Consider the following 15909-nt stretch of genomic DNA (forward strand, 5'->3'; position numbering starts at 1 on the left):
GCTACCGTTGCCACGAAAACTATAAGGTACTCCTAGTTCAATAGTTGTCCTTCAAATTGTATTTGTCACGTCTCAGCTTTATTCCTTTCACAGTACGTGACGTTTTCGTGCTGAAATGTTACCAGTGTTATAGAGATAGATAAACTATATATTTTATTATTTCTTAAAGACAACAACAACGACAATTTGACCCCAAACCCGATTTCGTCACGATCCCGTTTCATTTCTCACTCAAATTTGCAAAACATTAAATTGACCCCGACGTGATTTGAACACGCAACCTTCTGATCTGGAGTCAGACGCGCTACCGTTGCGCCACAGGGCCGTCTGAAAGCCAGAAAACTATAAGGTACTAAGAGTCGACTGTGTTCTTTAAAATGTTACCTGTTACATCTAAAAACCTTCCCTTTTAACACACAACGTGATATTGTCTTCTGCATTCATACCAATGAAGGAGAGATAGATTACAATTCATTTGTTTCTCATTTCTTAAAGACAGCAACAACACCGACAATTTGACCCCAAACCCGATTTTGTCACGATCCCGTTTCATTTCTCACTCAAATTTGCAAAACATTAAATTGACCCCGACGTGATTTGAACACGCAACCTTCTGATCTGGAGTCAGACGCGCTACCGTTGCGCCACAGGGCCGTCTGAAAGCCAGAAAACAATACGGTACTAAGAGTCAACTGTGTTCTTTAAAATGTTACCTGCTACATCTAAAAACCTTCCCTTTTTACACACAACGTGATATTGTCCTCTGAATTCATACCAGTGAAGGAGAGATAGATTACAATTCATTTGTTTCTCATTTCTTAAAGACAGCAACAACACCGACAATTTGACCCCAAACCCGATTTTGTCACGATCCCGTTTCATTTCTTACTCAAATTTGCAAAACATTAAATTGACCCCGACGTGATTTGAACACGCAACCTTCTGATCTGGAGTCAGACGCGCTACCGTTGCGCCACAGGGCCGTCTGAAAGCCAGAAAACTATAAGGTACTCCTAGTACAATAGTTGTCCTTTAAATTGTATTTGTCACGTCTCAGCTTTATTCCTTTCACAGTACGTGACGTTTTCGTGCTGAAATGTTACCAGTGTTATAGAGATAGATAAACTATATATTTTATTATTTCTTAAAGACAACAACAACGACAATTTGACCCCAAACCCGATTTCGTCACGATCCCGTTTCATTTCTCACTCAAATTTGCAAAATATTAAATTGACCCCGACGTGATTTGAACACGCAACCTTCTGATCTGGAGTCAGACGCGCTACCGTTGCCACGAAAACTATAAGGTACTCCTAGTTCAATAGTTGTCCTTTAAATTGTATTTGTCACGTCTCAGCTTTATTCCTTTCACAGTACATGACGTTTTCGTGCTGAAATGTTACCAGTGTTATAGAGATAGATAAACTATATATTTTATTATTTCTTAAAGACAACAACAACAACAATTTGACCCCAAACCCGATTTCGTCACGATCCCGTTTCATTTCTCACTCAAATTTGCAAAACATTAAATTGACCCCGACGTGATTTGAACACGCAACCTTCTGATCTGGAGTCAGACGCGCTACCGTTGCGCCACAGGGCCGTCAGAAAGCCAGAAAACTATAAGGTACTAAGAGTCGACTGTGTTCTTTAAAATGTTACCTGTTACATCTAAAAACCTTCCCTTTTTACACAGAGCGTGATATTTTCTTCTGAATTCATACCAGTATAAGAGAGATAGATTACAATTCATTTGTTTCTCATTTCTTAAAGACAGCAACAACACCGACAATTTGATACCAAACCCGATTTTGTCACGATCCCGTTTCATTTCTCACTCAAATTTGCAAAATATTAAATTGACCCCGACGTGATTTTAACACGCAACCTTCTGATCTGGAGTCAGACGCGCTACCGTTGCCACGAAAACTATAAGGTACTCCTAGTTCAATAGTTGTCCTTCAAATTGTATTTGTCACGTCTCAGCTTTATTCCTTTCACAGTACGTGACGTTTTCGTGCTGAAATGTTACCAGTGTTATAGAGATAGATAAACTATATATTTTATTATTTCTTAAAGACAACAACAACGACAATTTGACCCCAAACCCGATTTCGTCACGATCCCGTTTCATTTCTCACTCAAATTTGCAAAACATTAAATTGACCCCGACGTGATTTGAACACGCAACCTTCTGATCTGGAGTCAGACGCGCTACCGTTGCGCCACAGGGCCGTCTGAAAGCCAGAAAACTATAAGGTACTAAGAGTCGACTGTGTTCTTTAAAATGTTACCTGTTACATCTAAAAACCTTCCCTTTTAACACACAACGTGATATTGTCTTCTGCATTCATACCAATGAAGGAGAGATAGATTACAATTCATTTGTTTCTCATTTCTTAAAGACAGCAACAACACCGACAATTTGATACCAAACCCGATTTTGTCACGATCCCGTTTCATTTCTCACTCAAATTTGCAAAATATTAAATTGACCCCGACGTGATTTTAACACGCAACCTTCTGATCTGGAGTCAGACGCGCTACCGTTGCCACGAAAACTATAAGGTACTCCTAGTTCAATAGTTGTCCTTCAAATTGTATTTGTCACGTCTCAGCTTTATTCCTTTCACAGTACGTGACGTTTTCGTGCTGAAATGTTACCAGTGTTATAGAGATAGATAAACTATATATTTTATTATTTCTTAAAGACAACAACAACGACAATTTGACCCCAAACCCGATTTCGTCACGATCCCGTTTCATTTCTCACTCAAATTTGCAAAACATTAAATTGACCCCGACGTGATTTGAACACGCAACCTTCTGATCTGGAGTCAGACGCGCTACCGTTGCGCCACAGGGCCGTCTGAAAGCCAGAAAACTATAAGGTACTAAGAGTCGACTGTGTTCTTTAAAATGTTACCTGTTACATCTAAAAACCTTCCCTTTTAACACACAACGTGATATTGTCTTCTGCATTCATACCAATGAAGGAGAGATAGATTACAATTCATTTGTTTCTCATTTCTTAAAGACAGCAACAACACCGACAATTTGACCCCAAACCCGATTTTGTCACGATCCCGTTTCATTTCTCACTCAAATTTGCAAAACATTAAATTGACCCCGACGTGATTTGAACACGCAACCTTCTGATCTGGAGTCAGACGCGCTACCGTTGCGCCACAGGGCCGTCTGAAAGCCAGAAAACAATACGGTACTAAGAGTCGACTGTGTTCTTTAAAATGTTACCTGCTACATCTAAAAACCTTCCCTTTTTACACACAACGTGATATTGTCCTCTGAATTCATACCAGTGAAGGAGAGATAGATTACAATTCATTTGTTTCTCATTTCTTAAAGACAGCAACAACACCGACAATTTGACCCCAAACCCGATTTTGTCACGATCCCGTTTCATTTCTTACTCAAATTTGCAAAACATTAAATTGACCCCGACGTGATTTGAACACGCAACCTTCTGATCTGGAGTCAGACGCGCTACCGTTGCGCCACAGGGCCGTCTGAAAGCCAGAAAACTATAAGGTACTCCTAGTACAATAGTTGTCCTTTAAATTGTATTTGTCACGTCTCAGCTTTATTCCTTTCACAGTACGTGACGTTTTCGTGCTGAAATGTTACCAGTGTTATAGAGATAGATAAACTATATATTTTATTATTTCTTAAAGACAACAACAACGACAATTTGACCCCAAACCCGATTTCGTCACGATCCCGTTTCATTTCTCACTCAAATTTGCAAAATATTAAATTGACCCCGACGTGATTTGAACACGCAACCTTCTGATCTGGAGTCAGACGCGCTACCGTTGCCACGAAAACTATAAGGTACTCCTAGTTCAATAGTTGTCCTTTAAATTGTATTTGTCACGTCTCAGCTTTATTCCTTTCACAGTACATGACGTTTTCGTGCTGAAATGTTACCAGTGTTATAGAGATAGATAAACTATATATTTTATTATTTCTTAAAGACAACAACAACAATTTGACCCCAAACCCGATTTCGTCACGATCCCGTTTCATTTCTTACTCAAATTTGCAAAACATTAAATTGACCCCGACGTGATTTGAACACGCAACCTTCTGATCTGGAGTCAGACGCGCTACCGTTGCGCCACAGGGCCGTCAGAAAGCCAGAAAACTATAAGGTACTAAGAGTCGACTGTGTTCTTTAAAATGTTACCTGTTACATCTAAAAACCTTCCCTTTTTACACAGAGCGTGATATTTTCTTCTGAATTCATACCAGTATAAGAGAGATAGATTACAATTCATTTGTTTCTCATTTCTTAAAGACAGCAACAACACCGACAATTTGATACCAAACCCGATTTTGTCACGATCCCGTTTCATTTCTCACTCAAATTTGCAAAATATTAAATTGACCCCGACGTGATTTTAACACGCAACCTTCTGATCTGGAGTCAGACGCGCTACCGTTGCCACGAAAACTATAAGGTACTCCTAGTTCAATAGTTGTCCTTCAAATTGTATTTGTCACGTCTCAGCTTTATTCCTTTCACAGTACGTGACGTTTTCGTGCTGAAATGTTACCAGTGTTATAGAGATAGATAAACTATATATTTTATTATTTCTTAAAGACAACAACAACAACGACAATTTGACCCCAAACCCGATTTCGTCACGATCCCGTTTCATTTCTCACTCAAATTTGCAAAACATTAAATTGACCCCGACGTGATTTGAACACGCAACCTTCTGATCTGGAGTCAGACGCGCTACCGTTGCGCCACAGGGCCGTAGAAAAGCCAGAAAACTATAAGGTACTAAGAGTCGACTGTGTTCTTTAAAATGTTACCTGTTACATCTAAAAACCTTCCCTTTTAACACACAACGTGATATTGTCTTCTGCATTCATACCAATGAAGGAGAGATAGATTACAATTCATTTGTTTCTCATTTCTTAAAGACAGCAACAACACCGACAATTTGACCCCAAACCCGATTTTGTCACGATCCCGTTTCATTTCTCACTCAAATTTGCAAAACATTAAATTGACCCCGACGTGATTTGAACACGCAACCTTCTGATCTGGAGTCAGACGCGCTACCGTTGCGCCACAGGGCCGTCTGAAAGCCAGAAAACAATACGGTACTAAGAGTCAACTGTATTCTTTAAAATGTTACCTGCTACATCTAAAAACCTTCCCTTTTTACACACAACGTGATATTGTCCTCTGAATTCATACCAGTGAAGGAGAGATAGATTACAATTCATTTGTTTCTCATTTCTTAAAGACAGCAACAACACCGACAATTTGACCCCAAACCCGATTTTGTCACGATCCCGTTTCATTTCTTACTCAAATTTGCAAAACATTAAATTGACCCCGACGTGATTTGAACACGCAACCTTCTGATCTGGAGTCAGACGCGCTACCGTTGCGCCACAGGGCCGTCTGAAAGCCAGAAAACTATAAGGTACTCCTAGTACAATAGTTGTCCTTTAAATTGTATTTGTCACGTCTCAGCTTTGTTCCTTTCACAGTACGTGACGTTTTCGTGCTGAAATGTTACCAGTGTTATAGAGATAGATAAACTATATATTTTATTATTTCTTAAAGACAACAACAACGACAATTTGACCCCAAACCCGATTTCGTCACGATCCCGTTTCATTTCTCACTCAAATTTGCAAAATATTAAATTGACCCCGACGTGATTTGAACACGCAACCTTCTGATCTGGAGTCAGACGCGCTACCGTTGCCACGAAAACTATAAGGTACTCCTAGTTCAATAGTTGTCCTTTAAATTGTATTTGTCACGTCTCAGCTTTATTCCTTTCACAGTACATGACGTTTTCGTGCTGAAATGTTACCAGTGTTATAGAGATAGATAAACTATATATTTTATTATTTCTTAAAGACAACAACAACAACAATTTGACCCCAAACCCGATTTCGTCACGATCCCGTTTCATTTCTCACTCAAATTTGCAAAACATTAAATTGACCCCGACGTGATTTGAACACGCAACCTTCTGATCTGGAGTCAGACGCGCTACCGTTGCGCCACAGGGCCGTCAGAAAGCCAGAAAACTATAAGGTACTAAGAGTCGACTGTGTTCTTTAAAATGTTACCTGTTACATCTAAAAACCTTCCCTTTTTACACAGAGCGTGATATTTTCTTCTGAATTCATACCAGTATAAGAGAGATAGATTACAATTCATTTGTTTCTCATTTCTTAAAGACAGCAACAACACCGACAATTTGATACCAAACCCGATTTTGTCACGATCCCGTTTCATTTCTCACTCAAATTTGCAAAATATTAAATTGACCCCGACGTGATTTTAACACGCAACCTTCTGATCTGGAGTCAGACGCGCTACCGTTGCCACGAAAACTATAAGGTACTCCTAGTTCAATAGTTGTCCTTCAAATTGTATTTGTCACGTCTCAGCTTTATTCCTTTCACAGTACGTGACGTTTTCGTGCTGAAATGTTACCAGTGTTATAGAGATAGATAAACTATATATTTTATTATTTCTTAAAGACAACAACAACGACAATTTGACCCCAAACCCGATTTCGTCACGATCCCGTTTCATTTCTCACTCAAATTTGCAAAACATTAAATTGACCCCGACGTGATTTGAACACGCAACCTTCTGATCTGGAGTCAGACGCGCTACCGTTGCGCCACAGGGCCGTCTGACGGCCAGAAAACTATAAGGTACTAAGAGTCGACTGTGTTCTTTAAAATGTTACCTGTTACATCTAAAAACCTTCCCTTTTAACACACAACGTGATATTGTCTTCTGCATTCATACCAATGAAGGAGAGATAGATTACAATTCATTTGTTTCTCATTTCTTAAAGACAGCAACAACACCGACAATTTGATACCAAACCCGATTTTGTCACGATCCCGTTTCATTTCTCACTCAAATTTGCAAAATATTAAATTGACCCCGACGTGATTTTAACACGCAACCTTCTGATCTGGAGTCAGACGCGCTACCGTTGCCACGAAAACTATAAGGTACTCCTAGTTCAATAGTTGTCCTTCAAATTGTATTTGTCACGTCTCAGCTTTATTCCTTTCACAGTACGTGACGTTTTCGTGCTGAAATGTTACCAGTGTTATAGAGATAGATAAACTATATATTTTATTATTTCTTAAAGACAACAACAACGACAATTTGACCCCAAACCCGATTTCGTCACGATCCCGTTTCATTTCTCACTCAAATTTGCAAAACATTAAATTGACCCCGACGTGATTTGAACACGCAACCTTCTGATCTGGAGTCAGACGCGCTACCGTTGCGCCACAGGGCCGTCTGAAAGCCAGAAAACTATAAGGTACTAAGAGTCGACTGTGTTCTTTAAAATGTTACCTGTTACATCTAAAAACCTTCCCTTTTAACACACAACGTGATATTGTCTTCTGCATTCATACCAATGAAGGAGAGATAGATTACAATTCATTTGTTTCTCATTTCTTAAAGACAGCAACAACACCGACAATTTGACCCCAAACCCGATTTTGTCACGATCCCGTTTCATTTCTCACTCAAATTTGCAAAACATTAAATTGACCCCGACGTGATTTGAATACGCAACCTTCTGATCTGGAGTAAGACGCGCTACCGTTGCGCCACAGGGCCGTCTGAAAGCCAGAAAACAATAAGGTACTAAGAGTCGACTGTGTTCTTTAAAATGTTACCTGCTACATCTAAAAACCTTCCCTTTTTACACAGAACGTGATATTGTCCTCTGAATTCATACCAGTGAAGGAGAGATAGATTACAATTCATTTGTTTCTCATTTCTTAAAGACAGCAACAACACCGACAATTTGACCCCAAACCCGATTTTGTCACGATCCCGTTTCATTTCTCACTCAAATTTGCAAAACATTAAATTGACCCCGACGTGATTTGAACACGCAACCTTCTGATCTGGAGTCAGACGCGCTACCGTTGCGCCACAGGGCCGTAGGAAAGCCAGAAAACTATAAGGTACTCCTAGTACAATAGTTGTCCTTTAAATTGTATTTGTCACCTCTCAGCTTTATTCCTTTCACAGTACGTGACGTTTTCGTGCTGAAATGTTACCAGTGTTATAGAGATAGATAAACTATATATTCTATTATTTCTTAAAGACAACAACAACGACAATTTCACCCCTAACCCGATTTCGTCAAATTGACCCCGACGTGATTTGAACACGCAACCTTCTGATCTGGAGTCAGACACGCTACCGTTGCGCCACAGGGCCGTCTGAAAGCGCTATCAGACGCGCTATCGTTGCGCCACAGGGCCGTAGGAAAGCCAGAAAACAATAAGGTACTCCTAGTACAATAGTTGTCCTTTAAATTGTATTTGTCACGTCTCAGCTTTATTCCTTTCACAGTACGTGACGTTTTCGTGCTGAAATGTTACCAGTGTTATAGAGATAGATAAACTATATATTTTATTATTTCTTAAAGACAACAACAACGACAATTTGACCCCAAACCCGATTTCGTCAAATTGACCCCGACGTGATTTGAACACGCAACCTTCTGATCTGGAGTCAGACGCGCTACCGTTGCGCCACAGGGCCGTCTGAAAGCCAGAAAACAATAAGGTACTAAGAGTCGACTGTGTTCTTTAAAATGTAACCTGCTACATCTAAAAACCTTCCCTTTTTACACAGAACGTGATATTGTCCTCTGAATTCATACCAGTGAAGGAGAGATAGATTACAATTCATTTGTTTCTCATTTCTTAAAGACAGCTACAACACCGACAATTTGACCCCAAACCCGATTTTGTCACGATCCCGTTTCATTTCTTACTCAAATTTGCAAAACATTAAATTGACCCCGACGTGATTTGAACACGCAACCTTCTGATCTGGAGTCAGACGCGCTACCGTTGCGCCACAGGGCCGTCTGAAAGCCAGAAAACTATAAGGTACTCCTAGTACAATAGTTGTCCTTTGAATTGTATTTGTCACGTCTCAGCTTTATTCCTTTCACAGTACGTGACGTTTTCGTGCTGAAATGTTACCAGTGTTATAGAGATAGATAAACTATATATTTTATTATTTCTTAAAGACAACAACAACGACAATTTGACCCCAAACCCGATTTCGTCAAATTGACCCCGACGTGATTTGAACACGCAACCTTCTGATCTGGAGTCAGACGCGCTACCGTTGCGCCACAGGGCCGTCTGAAAGCGCTATCAGACGCGCTACCGTTGCGCCACAGGGCCGTCTGAAAGCCAGAAAACAATAAGGTACTAAGAGTCGACTGTGTTCTTTAAAATGTAACCTGCTACATCTAAAAACCTTCCCTTTTTACACAGAACGTGATATTGTCCTCTGAATTCATACCAGTGAAGGAGAGATAGATTACAATTCATTTGTTTCTCATTTCTTAAAGACAGCTACAACACCGACAATTTGACCCCAAACCCGATTTTGTCACGATCCCGTTTCATTTCTTACTCAAATTTGCAAAACATTAAATTGACCCCGACGTGATTTGAACACGCAACCTTCTGATCTGGAGTCAGACGAGCTACCGTTGCGCCACAGGGCCGTCTGAAAGCCAGAAAACTATAAGGTACTCCTAGTACAATAGTTGTCCTTTAAATTGTATTTGTCACGTCTCATCTTTATTCCTTTCACAGTACGTGACGTTTTCGTGCTGAAATGTTACCAGTGTTATAGAGATAGATAAACTATATATTTTATTATTTCTTAAAGACAACAACAACGACAATTTGACCCCAAACCCGATTTCGTCACGATCCCGTTTCATTTCTCACTCAAATTTGCAAAACATTAAATTGACCCCGACGTGATTTGAACACGCAACCTTCTGATCTGGAGTCAGACGCGCTACCGTTGCGCCACAGGGCCGTCTGAAAGCCAGAGAACTATAAGGTACTAAGAGTCGACTGTGTTCTTTAAAATGTTACCTTTTACATCTAAAAACCTTCCCTTTTTACACAGAACGTGATATTTTCTTCTGAATTCATACCAGTGTAAGAGAGATAGATTACAATTCATTTGTTTCTCATTTCTTAAAGACAGCAACAACACCGACAATTTGATACCAAACGCGATTTTGTCACGATCCCGTTTCATTTCTCACTCAAATTTGCAAAATATTAAATTGACCCCGACGTGATTTTAACACGCAACCTTCTGATCTGGAGTCAGACGCGCTACCGTTGCCACGAAAACTATAAGGTACTCCTAGTTCAATAGCTGTCCTTTAAATTGTATTTGTCACGTCTCAGCTTTATTCCTTTCACAGTACGTGACGTTTTCGTGCTGAAATGTTACCAGTGTTATAGAGATAGATAAACTATATATTTTATTATTTCTTAAAGACAACAACAACAACAATTTGACCCCAAACCCGATTTCGTCACGATCCCGTTTCATTTCTCACTCAAATTTGCAAAACATTAAATTGACCCCGACGTGATTTGAACACGCAACCTTCTGATCTGGAGTCAGACGCGCTACCGTTGCGCCACAGGGCCGTCTGAAAGCCAGAAAACTATAAGGTACTCCTAGTGCAATAGTTGTCCTTTAAATTGTATTTGTCACGTCTCAGCTTTATTCCTTTCACAGTACGTGACGTTTTCGTGCTGAAATGTTACCAGTGTTATAGAGATAGATAAACTATATATTTTATTATTTCTTAAAGACAACAACAACGACAATTTGACCCCAAACCCGATTTCGTCACGATCCCGTTTCATTTCTCACTCAAATTTGCAAAATATTAAATTGACCCCGACGTGATTTGAACACGCAACCTTCTGATCTGGAGTCAGACGCGCTACCGTTGCCACGAAAACTATAAGGTACTCCTAGTTCAATAGTTGTCCTTTAAATTGTATTTGTCACGTCTCAGCTTTATTCCTTTCACAGTACGTGACGTTTTCGTGCTGAAATGTTACCAGTGTTATAGAGATAGATAAACTATATATTTTATTATTTCTTAAAGACAACAACAACGACAATTTGACCCCAAACCCGATTTCGTCAAATTGACCCCGACGTGATTTGAACACGCAACCTTCTGATCTGGAGTCAGACGCGCTACCGTTGCGCCACAGGGCCGTCTGAAAGCGCTATCAGACGCGCTACCGTTGCGCCACAGGGCCGTCTGAAAGCCAGAAAACAATAAGGTACTAAGAGTCGACTGTGTTCTTTAAAATGTAACCTGCTACATCTAAAAACCTTCCCTTTTTACACAGAACGTGATATTGTCCTCTGAATTCATACCAGTGAAGGAGAGATAGATTACAATTCATTTGTTTCTCATTTCTTAAAGACAGCTACAACACCGACAATTTGACCCCAAACCCGATTTTGTCACGATCCCGTTTCATTTCTTACTCAAATTTGCAAAACATTAAATTGACCCCGACGTGATTTGAACACGCAACCTTCTGATCTGGAGTCAGACGAGCTACCGTTGCGCCACAGGGCCGTCTGAAAGCCAGAAAACTATAAGGTACTCCTAGTACAATAGTTGTCCTTTGAATTGTATTTGTCACGTCTCAGCTTTATTCCTTTCACAGTACGTGACGTTTTCGTGCTGAAATGTTACCAGTGTTATAGAGATAGATAAACTATATATTTTATTATTTCTTAAAGACAACAACAACGACAATTTGACCCCAAACCCGATTTCGTCAAATTGACCCCGACGTGATTTGAACACGCAACCTTCTGATCTGGAGTCAGACGCGCTACCGTTGCGCCACAGGGCCGTCTGAAAGCGCTATCAGACGCGCTACCGTTGCGCCACAGGGCCGTCTGAAAGCCAGAAAACAATAAGGTACTAAGAGTCGACTGTGTTCTTTAAAATGTAACCTGCTACATCTAAAAACCTTCCCTTTTTACACAGAACGTGATATTGTCCTCTGAATTCATACCAGTGAAGGAGAGATAGATTACAATTCATTTGTTTCTCATTTCTTAAAGACAGCTACAACACCGACAATTTGACCCCAAACCCGATTTTGTCACGATCCCGTTTCATTTCTTACTCAAATTTGCAAAACATTAAATTGACCCCGACGTGATTTGAACACGCAACCTTCTGATCTGGAGTCAGACGAGCTACCGTTGCGCCACAGGGCCGTCTGAAAGCCAGAAAACTATAAGGTACTCCTAGTACAATAGTTGTCCTTTGAATTGTATTTGTCACGTCTCAGCTTTATTCCTTTCACAGTACGTGACGTTTTCGTGCTGAAATGTTACCAGTGTTATAGAGATAGATAAACTATATATTTTATTATTTCTTAAAGACAACAACAACGACAATTTGACCCCAAACCCGATTTCGTCACGATCCCGTTTCATTTCTCACTCAAATTTGCAAAACATTAAATTGACCCCGACGTGATTTGAACACGCAACCTTCTGATCTGGAGTCAGACGCGCTACCGTTGCGCCACAGGGCCGTCTGAAAGCCAGAAAACTATAAGGTACTCCTAGTACAATAGTTGTCCTTTAAATTGTATTTGTCACGTCTCATCTTTATTCCTTTCACAGTACGTGACGTTTTCGTGCTGAAATGTTACCAGTGTTATAGAGATAGATAAACTATATATTTTATTATTTCTTAAAGACAACAACAACGACAATTTGACCCCAAACCCGATTTCGTCACGATCCCGTTTCATTTCTCACTCAAATTTGCAAAACATTAAATTGACCCCGACGTGATTTGAACACGCAACCTTCTGATCTGGAGTCAGACGCGCTACCGTTGCGCCACAGGGCCGTCTGAGAGCCAGAGAACTATAAGGTACTAAGAGTCGACTGTGTTCTTTAAAATGTTACCTGCTACATCTAAAAACCTTCCCTTTTTACACAGAACGTGATATTTTCTTCTGAATTCATACCAGTGTAAGAGAGATAGATTACAATTCATTTGTTTCTCATTTCTTAAAGACAGCAACAACACCGACAATTTGATACCAAACGCGATTTTGTCACGATCCCGTTTCATTTCTCACTCAAATTTGCAAAATATTAAATTGACCCCGACGTGATTTTAACACGCAACCTTCTGATCTGGAGTCAGACGCGCTACCGTTGCCACGAAAACTATAAGGTACTCCTAGTTCAATAGTTGTCCTTTAAATTGTATTTGTCACGTCTCAGCTTTATTCCTTTCACAGTACGTGACGTTTTCGTGCTGAAATGTTACCAGTGTTATAGAGATAGATAAACTATATATTTTATTATTTCTTAAAGACAACAACAACAACAATTTGACCCCAAACCCGATTTCGTCACGATCCCGTTTCATTTCTCACTCAAATTTGCAAAACATTAAATTGACCCCGACGTGATTTGAACACGCAACCTTCTGATCTGGAGTCAGACGCGCTACCGTTGCGCCACAGGGCCGTCTGAAAGCCAGAAAACTATAAGGTACTCCTAGTGCAATAGTTGTCCTTTAAATTGTATTTGTCACGTCTCAGCTTTATTCCTTTCACAGTACGTGACGTTTTCGTGCTGAAATGTTACCAGTGTTATAGAGATAGATAAACTATATATTTTAATATTTCTTAAAGACAACAACAACGACAATTTGACCCCAAACCCGATTTCGTCACGATCCCGTTTCATTTCTCACTCAAATTTGCAAAATATTAAATTGACCCCGACGTGATTTGAACACGCAACCTTCTGATCTGGAGTCAGACGCGCTACCGTTGCCACGAAAACTATAAGGTACTCCTAGTTCAATAGTTGTCCTTTAAATTGTATTTGTCACGTCTCAGCTTTATTCCTTTCACAGTACGTGACGTTTTCGTGCTGAAATGTTACCAGTGTTATAGAGATAGATAAACTATATATTTTATTATTTCTTAAAGACAACAACAACGACAATTTGACCCCAAACCCGATTTCGTCAAATTGACCCCGACGTGATTTGAACACGCAACCTTCTGATCTGGAGTCAGACGCGCTACCGTTGCGCCACAGGGCCGTCTGAAAGCGCTATCAGACGCGCTACCGTTGCGCCACAGGGCCGTCTGAAAGCCAGAAAACAATAAGGTACTAAGAGTCGACTGTGTTCTTTAAAATGTAACCTGCTACATCTAAAAACCTTCCCTTTTTACACAGAACGTGATATTGTCCTCTGAATTCATACCAGTGAAGGAGAGATAGATTACAATTCATTTGTTTCTCATTTCTTAAAGACAGCTACAACACCGACAATTTGACCCCAAACCCGATTTTGTCACGATCCCGTTTCATTTCTTACTCAAATTTGCAAAACATTAAATTGACCCCGACGTGATTTGAACACGCAACCTTCTGATCTGGAGTCAGACGAGCTACCGTTGCGCCACAGGGCCGTCTGAAAGCCAGAAAACTATAAGGTACTCCTAGTACAATAGTTGTCCTTTGAATTGTATTTGTCACGTCTCAGCTTTATTCCTTTCACAGTACGTGACGTTTTCGTGCTGAAATGTTACCAGTGTTATAGAGATAGATAAACTATATATTTTATTATTTCTTAAAGACAACAACAACGACAATTTGACCCCAAACCCGATTTCGTCAAATTGACCCCGACGTGATTTGAACACGCAACCTTCTGATCTGGAGTCAGACGCGCTACCGTTGCGCCACAGGGCCGTCTGAAAGCGCTATCAGACGCGCTACCGTTGCGCCACAGGGCCGTCTGAAAGCCAGAAAACAATAAGGTACTAAGAGTCGACTGTGTTCTTTAAAATGTAACCTGCTACATCTAAAAACCTTCCCTTTTTACACAGAACGTGATATTGTCCTCTGAATTCATACCAGTGAAGGAGAGATAGATTACAATTCATTTGTTTCTCATTTCTTAAAGACAGCTACAACACCGACAATTTGACCCCAAACCCGATTTTGTCACGATCCCGTTTCATTTCTTACTCAAATTTGCAAAACATTAAATTGACCCCGACGTGATTTGAACACGCAACCTTCTGATCTGGAGTCAGACGAGCTACCGTTGCGCCACAGGGCCGTCTGAAAGCCAGAAAACTATAAGGTACTCCTAGTACAATAGTTGTCCTTTGAATTGTATTTGTCACGTCTCAGCTTTATTCCTTTCACAGTACGTGACGTTTTCGTGCTGAAATGTTACCAGTGTTATAGAGATAGATAAACTATATATTTTATTATTTCTTAAAGACAACAACAACGACAATTTGACCCCAAACCCGATTTCGTCACGATCCCGTTTCATTTCTCACTCAAATTTGCAAAACATTAAATTGACCCCGACGTGATTTGAACACGCAACCTTCTGATCTGGAGTCAGACGCGCTACCGTTGCGCCACAGGGCCGTCTGAAAGCCAGAAAACTATAAGGTACTCCTAGTACAATAGTTGTCCTTTAAATTGTATTTGTCACGTCTCATCTTTATTCCTTTCACAGTACGTGACGTTTTCGTGCTGAAATGTTACCAGTGTTATAGAGATAGATAAACTATATATTTTATTATTTCTTAAAGACAACAACAACGACAATTTGACCCCAAACCCGATTTCGTCACGATCCCGTTTCATTTCTCACTCAAATTTGCAAAACATTAAATTGACCCCGACGTGATTTGAACACGCAACCTTCTGATCTGGAGTCAGACGCGCTACCGTTGCGCCACAGGGCCGTCTGAAAGCCAGAGAACTATAAGGTACTAAGAGTCGACTGTGTTCTTTAAAATGTTACCTGCTACATCTAAAAACCTTCCCTTTTTACACAGAACGTGATATTTTCTTCTGAATTCATACCAGTGTAAGAGAGATAGATTACAATTCATTTGTTTCTCATTTCTTAAAGACAGCAACAACACCGACAATTTGATACCAAACGCGATTTT

General features: G+C 40.1%; 36 non-coding genes across 36 annotated transcripts; all 36 read right to left on the reverse strand.

Moving 5' to 3' along the window:
• Nucleotides 1-253: 253 nt before the first annotated feature.
• Nucleotides 254-325, reverse strand: Trnaw-cca (transfer RNA tryptophan (anticodon CCA)). Its single transcript has one exon. It is a non-coding gene; the product is annotated as a tRNA-Trp (tRNA).
• A 257-nt stretch (nt 326-582) lies between these two features.
• Trnaw-cca (transfer RNA tryptophan (anticodon CCA)) lies at nt 583-654 on the reverse strand. Its single transcript has one exon. It is a non-coding gene; the product is annotated as a tRNA-Trp (tRNA).
• A 257-nt stretch (nt 655-911) lies between these two features.
• Trnaw-cca (transfer RNA tryptophan (anticodon CCA)) lies at nt 912-983 on the reverse strand. Its single transcript has one exon. It is a non-coding gene; the product is annotated as a tRNA-Trp (tRNA).
• Nucleotides 984-1537: 554 nt separating this feature from the next.
• On the reverse strand, nt 1538-1609 carry Trnaw-cca (transfer RNA tryptophan (anticodon CCA)). The gene has a single exon. It is a non-coding gene; the product is annotated as a tRNA-Trp (tRNA).
• A 560-nt stretch (nt 1610-2169) lies between these two features.
• Nucleotides 2170-2241, reverse strand: Trnaw-cca (transfer RNA tryptophan (anticodon CCA)). Its single transcript has one exon. It is a non-coding gene; the product is annotated as a tRNA-Trp (tRNA).
• A 560-nt stretch (nt 2242-2801) lies between these two features.
• On the reverse strand, nt 2802-2873 carry Trnaw-cca (transfer RNA tryptophan (anticodon CCA)). Its single transcript has one exon. It is a non-coding gene; the product is annotated as a tRNA-Trp (tRNA).
• A 257-nt stretch (nt 2874-3130) lies between these two features.
• Trnaw-cca (transfer RNA tryptophan (anticodon CCA)) lies at nt 3131-3202 on the reverse strand. The gene has a single exon. It is a non-coding gene; the product is annotated as a tRNA-Trp (tRNA).
• A 257-nt stretch (nt 3203-3459) lies between these two features.
• On the reverse strand, nt 3460-3531 carry Trnaw-cca (transfer RNA tryptophan (anticodon CCA)). The gene has a single exon. It is a non-coding gene; the product is annotated as a tRNA-Trp (tRNA).
• Nucleotides 3532-4082: 551 nt separating this feature from the next.
• Nucleotides 4083-4154, reverse strand: Trnaw-cca (transfer RNA tryptophan (anticodon CCA)). The gene has a single exon. It is a non-coding gene; the product is annotated as a tRNA-Trp (tRNA).
• A 563-nt stretch (nt 4155-4717) lies between these two features.
• Nucleotides 4718-4789, reverse strand: Trnaw-cca (transfer RNA tryptophan (anticodon CCA)). Its single transcript has one exon. It is a non-coding gene; the product is annotated as a tRNA-Trp (tRNA).
• A 257-nt stretch (nt 4790-5046) lies between these two features.
• On the reverse strand, nt 5047-5118 carry Trnaw-cca (transfer RNA tryptophan (anticodon CCA)). Its single transcript has one exon. It is a non-coding gene; the product is annotated as a tRNA-Trp (tRNA).
• A 257-nt stretch (nt 5119-5375) lies between these two features.
• Nucleotides 5376-5447, reverse strand: Trnaw-cca (transfer RNA tryptophan (anticodon CCA)). Its single transcript has one exon. It is a non-coding gene; the product is annotated as a tRNA-Trp (tRNA).
• Nucleotides 5448-6001: 554 nt separating this feature from the next.
• On the reverse strand, nt 6002-6073 carry Trnaw-cca (transfer RNA tryptophan (anticodon CCA)). The gene has a single exon. It is a non-coding gene; the product is annotated as a tRNA-Trp (tRNA).
• Nucleotides 6074-6633: 560 nt separating this feature from the next.
• On the reverse strand, nt 6634-6705 carry Trnaw-cca (transfer RNA tryptophan (anticodon CCA)). Its single transcript has one exon. It is a non-coding gene; the product is annotated as a tRNA-Trp (tRNA).
• Nucleotides 6706-7265: 560 nt separating this feature from the next.
• On the reverse strand, nt 7266-7337 carry Trnaw-cca (transfer RNA tryptophan (anticodon CCA)). The gene has a single exon. It is a non-coding gene; the product is annotated as a tRNA-Trp (tRNA).
• Nucleotides 7338-7923: 586 nt separating this feature from the next.
• On the reverse strand, nt 7924-7995 carry Trnaw-cca (transfer RNA tryptophan (anticodon CCA)). Its single transcript has one exon. It is a non-coding gene; the product is annotated as a tRNA-Trp (tRNA).
• Nucleotides 7996-8206: 211 nt separating this feature from the next.
• Nucleotides 8207-8278, reverse strand: Trnaw-cca (transfer RNA tryptophan (anticodon CCA)). Its single transcript has one exon. It is a non-coding gene; the product is annotated as a tRNA-Trp (tRNA).
• A 255-nt stretch (nt 8279-8533) lies between these two features.
• On the reverse strand, nt 8534-8605 carry Trnaw-cca (transfer RNA tryptophan (anticodon CCA)). Its single transcript has one exon. It is a non-coding gene; the product is annotated as a tRNA-Trp (tRNA).
• Nucleotides 8606-8862: 257 nt separating this feature from the next.
• Trnaw-cca (transfer RNA tryptophan (anticodon CCA)) lies at nt 8863-8934 on the reverse strand. The gene has a single exon. It is a non-coding gene; the product is annotated as a tRNA-Trp (tRNA).
• Nucleotides 8935-9145: 211 nt separating this feature from the next.
• On the reverse strand, nt 9146-9217 carry Trnaw-cca (transfer RNA tryptophan (anticodon CCA)). The gene has a single exon. It is a non-coding gene; the product is annotated as a tRNA-Trp (tRNA).
• Nucleotides 9218-9518: 301 nt separating this feature from the next.
• On the reverse strand, nt 9519-9590 carry Trnaw-cca (transfer RNA tryptophan (anticodon CCA)). The gene has a single exon. It is a non-coding gene; the product is annotated as a tRNA-Trp (tRNA).
• Nucleotides 9591-9841: 251 nt separating this feature from the next.
• Trnaw-cca (transfer RNA tryptophan (anticodon CCA)) lies at nt 9842-9913 on the reverse strand. The gene has a single exon. It is a non-coding gene; the product is annotated as a tRNA-Trp (tRNA).
• A 560-nt stretch (nt 9914-10473) lies between these two features.
• Trnaw-cca (transfer RNA tryptophan (anticodon CCA)) lies at nt 10474-10545 on the reverse strand. The gene has a single exon. It is a non-coding gene; the product is annotated as a tRNA-Trp (tRNA).
• A 514-nt stretch (nt 10546-11059) lies between these two features.
• Nucleotides 11060-11131, reverse strand: Trnaw-cca (transfer RNA tryptophan (anticodon CCA)). Its single transcript has one exon. It is a non-coding gene; the product is annotated as a tRNA-Trp (tRNA).
• Nucleotides 11132-11432: 301 nt separating this feature from the next.
• On the reverse strand, nt 11433-11504 carry Trnaw-cca (transfer RNA tryptophan (anticodon CCA)). Its single transcript has one exon. It is a non-coding gene; the product is annotated as a tRNA-Trp (tRNA).
• Nucleotides 11505-11715: 211 nt separating this feature from the next.
• Trnaw-cca (transfer RNA tryptophan (anticodon CCA)) lies at nt 11716-11787 on the reverse strand. The gene has a single exon. It is a non-coding gene; the product is annotated as a tRNA-Trp (tRNA).
• A 301-nt stretch (nt 11788-12088) lies between these two features.
• Nucleotides 12089-12160, reverse strand: Trnaw-cca (transfer RNA tryptophan (anticodon CCA)). Its single transcript has one exon. It is a non-coding gene; the product is annotated as a tRNA-Trp (tRNA).
• Nucleotides 12161-12411: 251 nt separating this feature from the next.
• Trnaw-cca (transfer RNA tryptophan (anticodon CCA)) lies at nt 12412-12483 on the reverse strand. Its single transcript has one exon. It is a non-coding gene; the product is annotated as a tRNA-Trp (tRNA).
• Nucleotides 12484-12734: 251 nt separating this feature from the next.
• On the reverse strand, nt 12735-12806 carry Trnaw-cca (transfer RNA tryptophan (anticodon CCA)). Its single transcript has one exon. It is a non-coding gene; the product is annotated as a tRNA-Trp (tRNA).
• A 560-nt stretch (nt 12807-13366) lies between these two features.
• Nucleotides 13367-13438, reverse strand: Trnaw-cca (transfer RNA tryptophan (anticodon CCA)). Its single transcript has one exon. It is a non-coding gene; the product is annotated as a tRNA-Trp (tRNA).
• A 514-nt stretch (nt 13439-13952) lies between these two features.
• On the reverse strand, nt 13953-14024 carry Trnaw-cca (transfer RNA tryptophan (anticodon CCA)). The gene has a single exon. It is a non-coding gene; the product is annotated as a tRNA-Trp (tRNA).
• Nucleotides 14025-14325: 301 nt separating this feature from the next.
• Trnaw-cca (transfer RNA tryptophan (anticodon CCA)) lies at nt 14326-14397 on the reverse strand. The gene has a single exon. It is a non-coding gene; the product is annotated as a tRNA-Trp (tRNA).
• Nucleotides 14398-14608: 211 nt separating this feature from the next.
• Nucleotides 14609-14680, reverse strand: Trnaw-cca (transfer RNA tryptophan (anticodon CCA)). The gene has a single exon. It is a non-coding gene; the product is annotated as a tRNA-Trp (tRNA).
• Nucleotides 14681-14981: 301 nt separating this feature from the next.
• Trnaw-cca (transfer RNA tryptophan (anticodon CCA)) lies at nt 14982-15053 on the reverse strand. The gene has a single exon. It is a non-coding gene; the product is annotated as a tRNA-Trp (tRNA).
• Nucleotides 15054-15304: 251 nt separating this feature from the next.
• On the reverse strand, nt 15305-15376 carry Trnaw-cca (transfer RNA tryptophan (anticodon CCA)). Its single transcript has one exon. It is a non-coding gene; the product is annotated as a tRNA-Trp (tRNA).
• Nucleotides 15377-15627: 251 nt separating this feature from the next.
• Trnaw-cca (transfer RNA tryptophan (anticodon CCA)) lies at nt 15628-15699 on the reverse strand. The gene has a single exon. It is a non-coding gene; the product is annotated as a tRNA-Trp (tRNA).
• Between the last annotated feature and the right edge of the window lie 210 nt (nt 15700-15909).

The sequence above is a fragment of the Haliotis cracherodii genome, unplaced genomic scaffold (assembly GCF_022045235.1).
Source record: "Haliotis cracherodii isolate W230 unplaced genomic scaffold, xgHalCrac1.p SCAF_8, whole genome shotgun sequence".
Lineage (NCBI taxonomy): Eukaryota > Metazoa > Mollusca > Gastropoda > Lepetellida > Haliotidae > Haliotis > Haliotis cracherodii.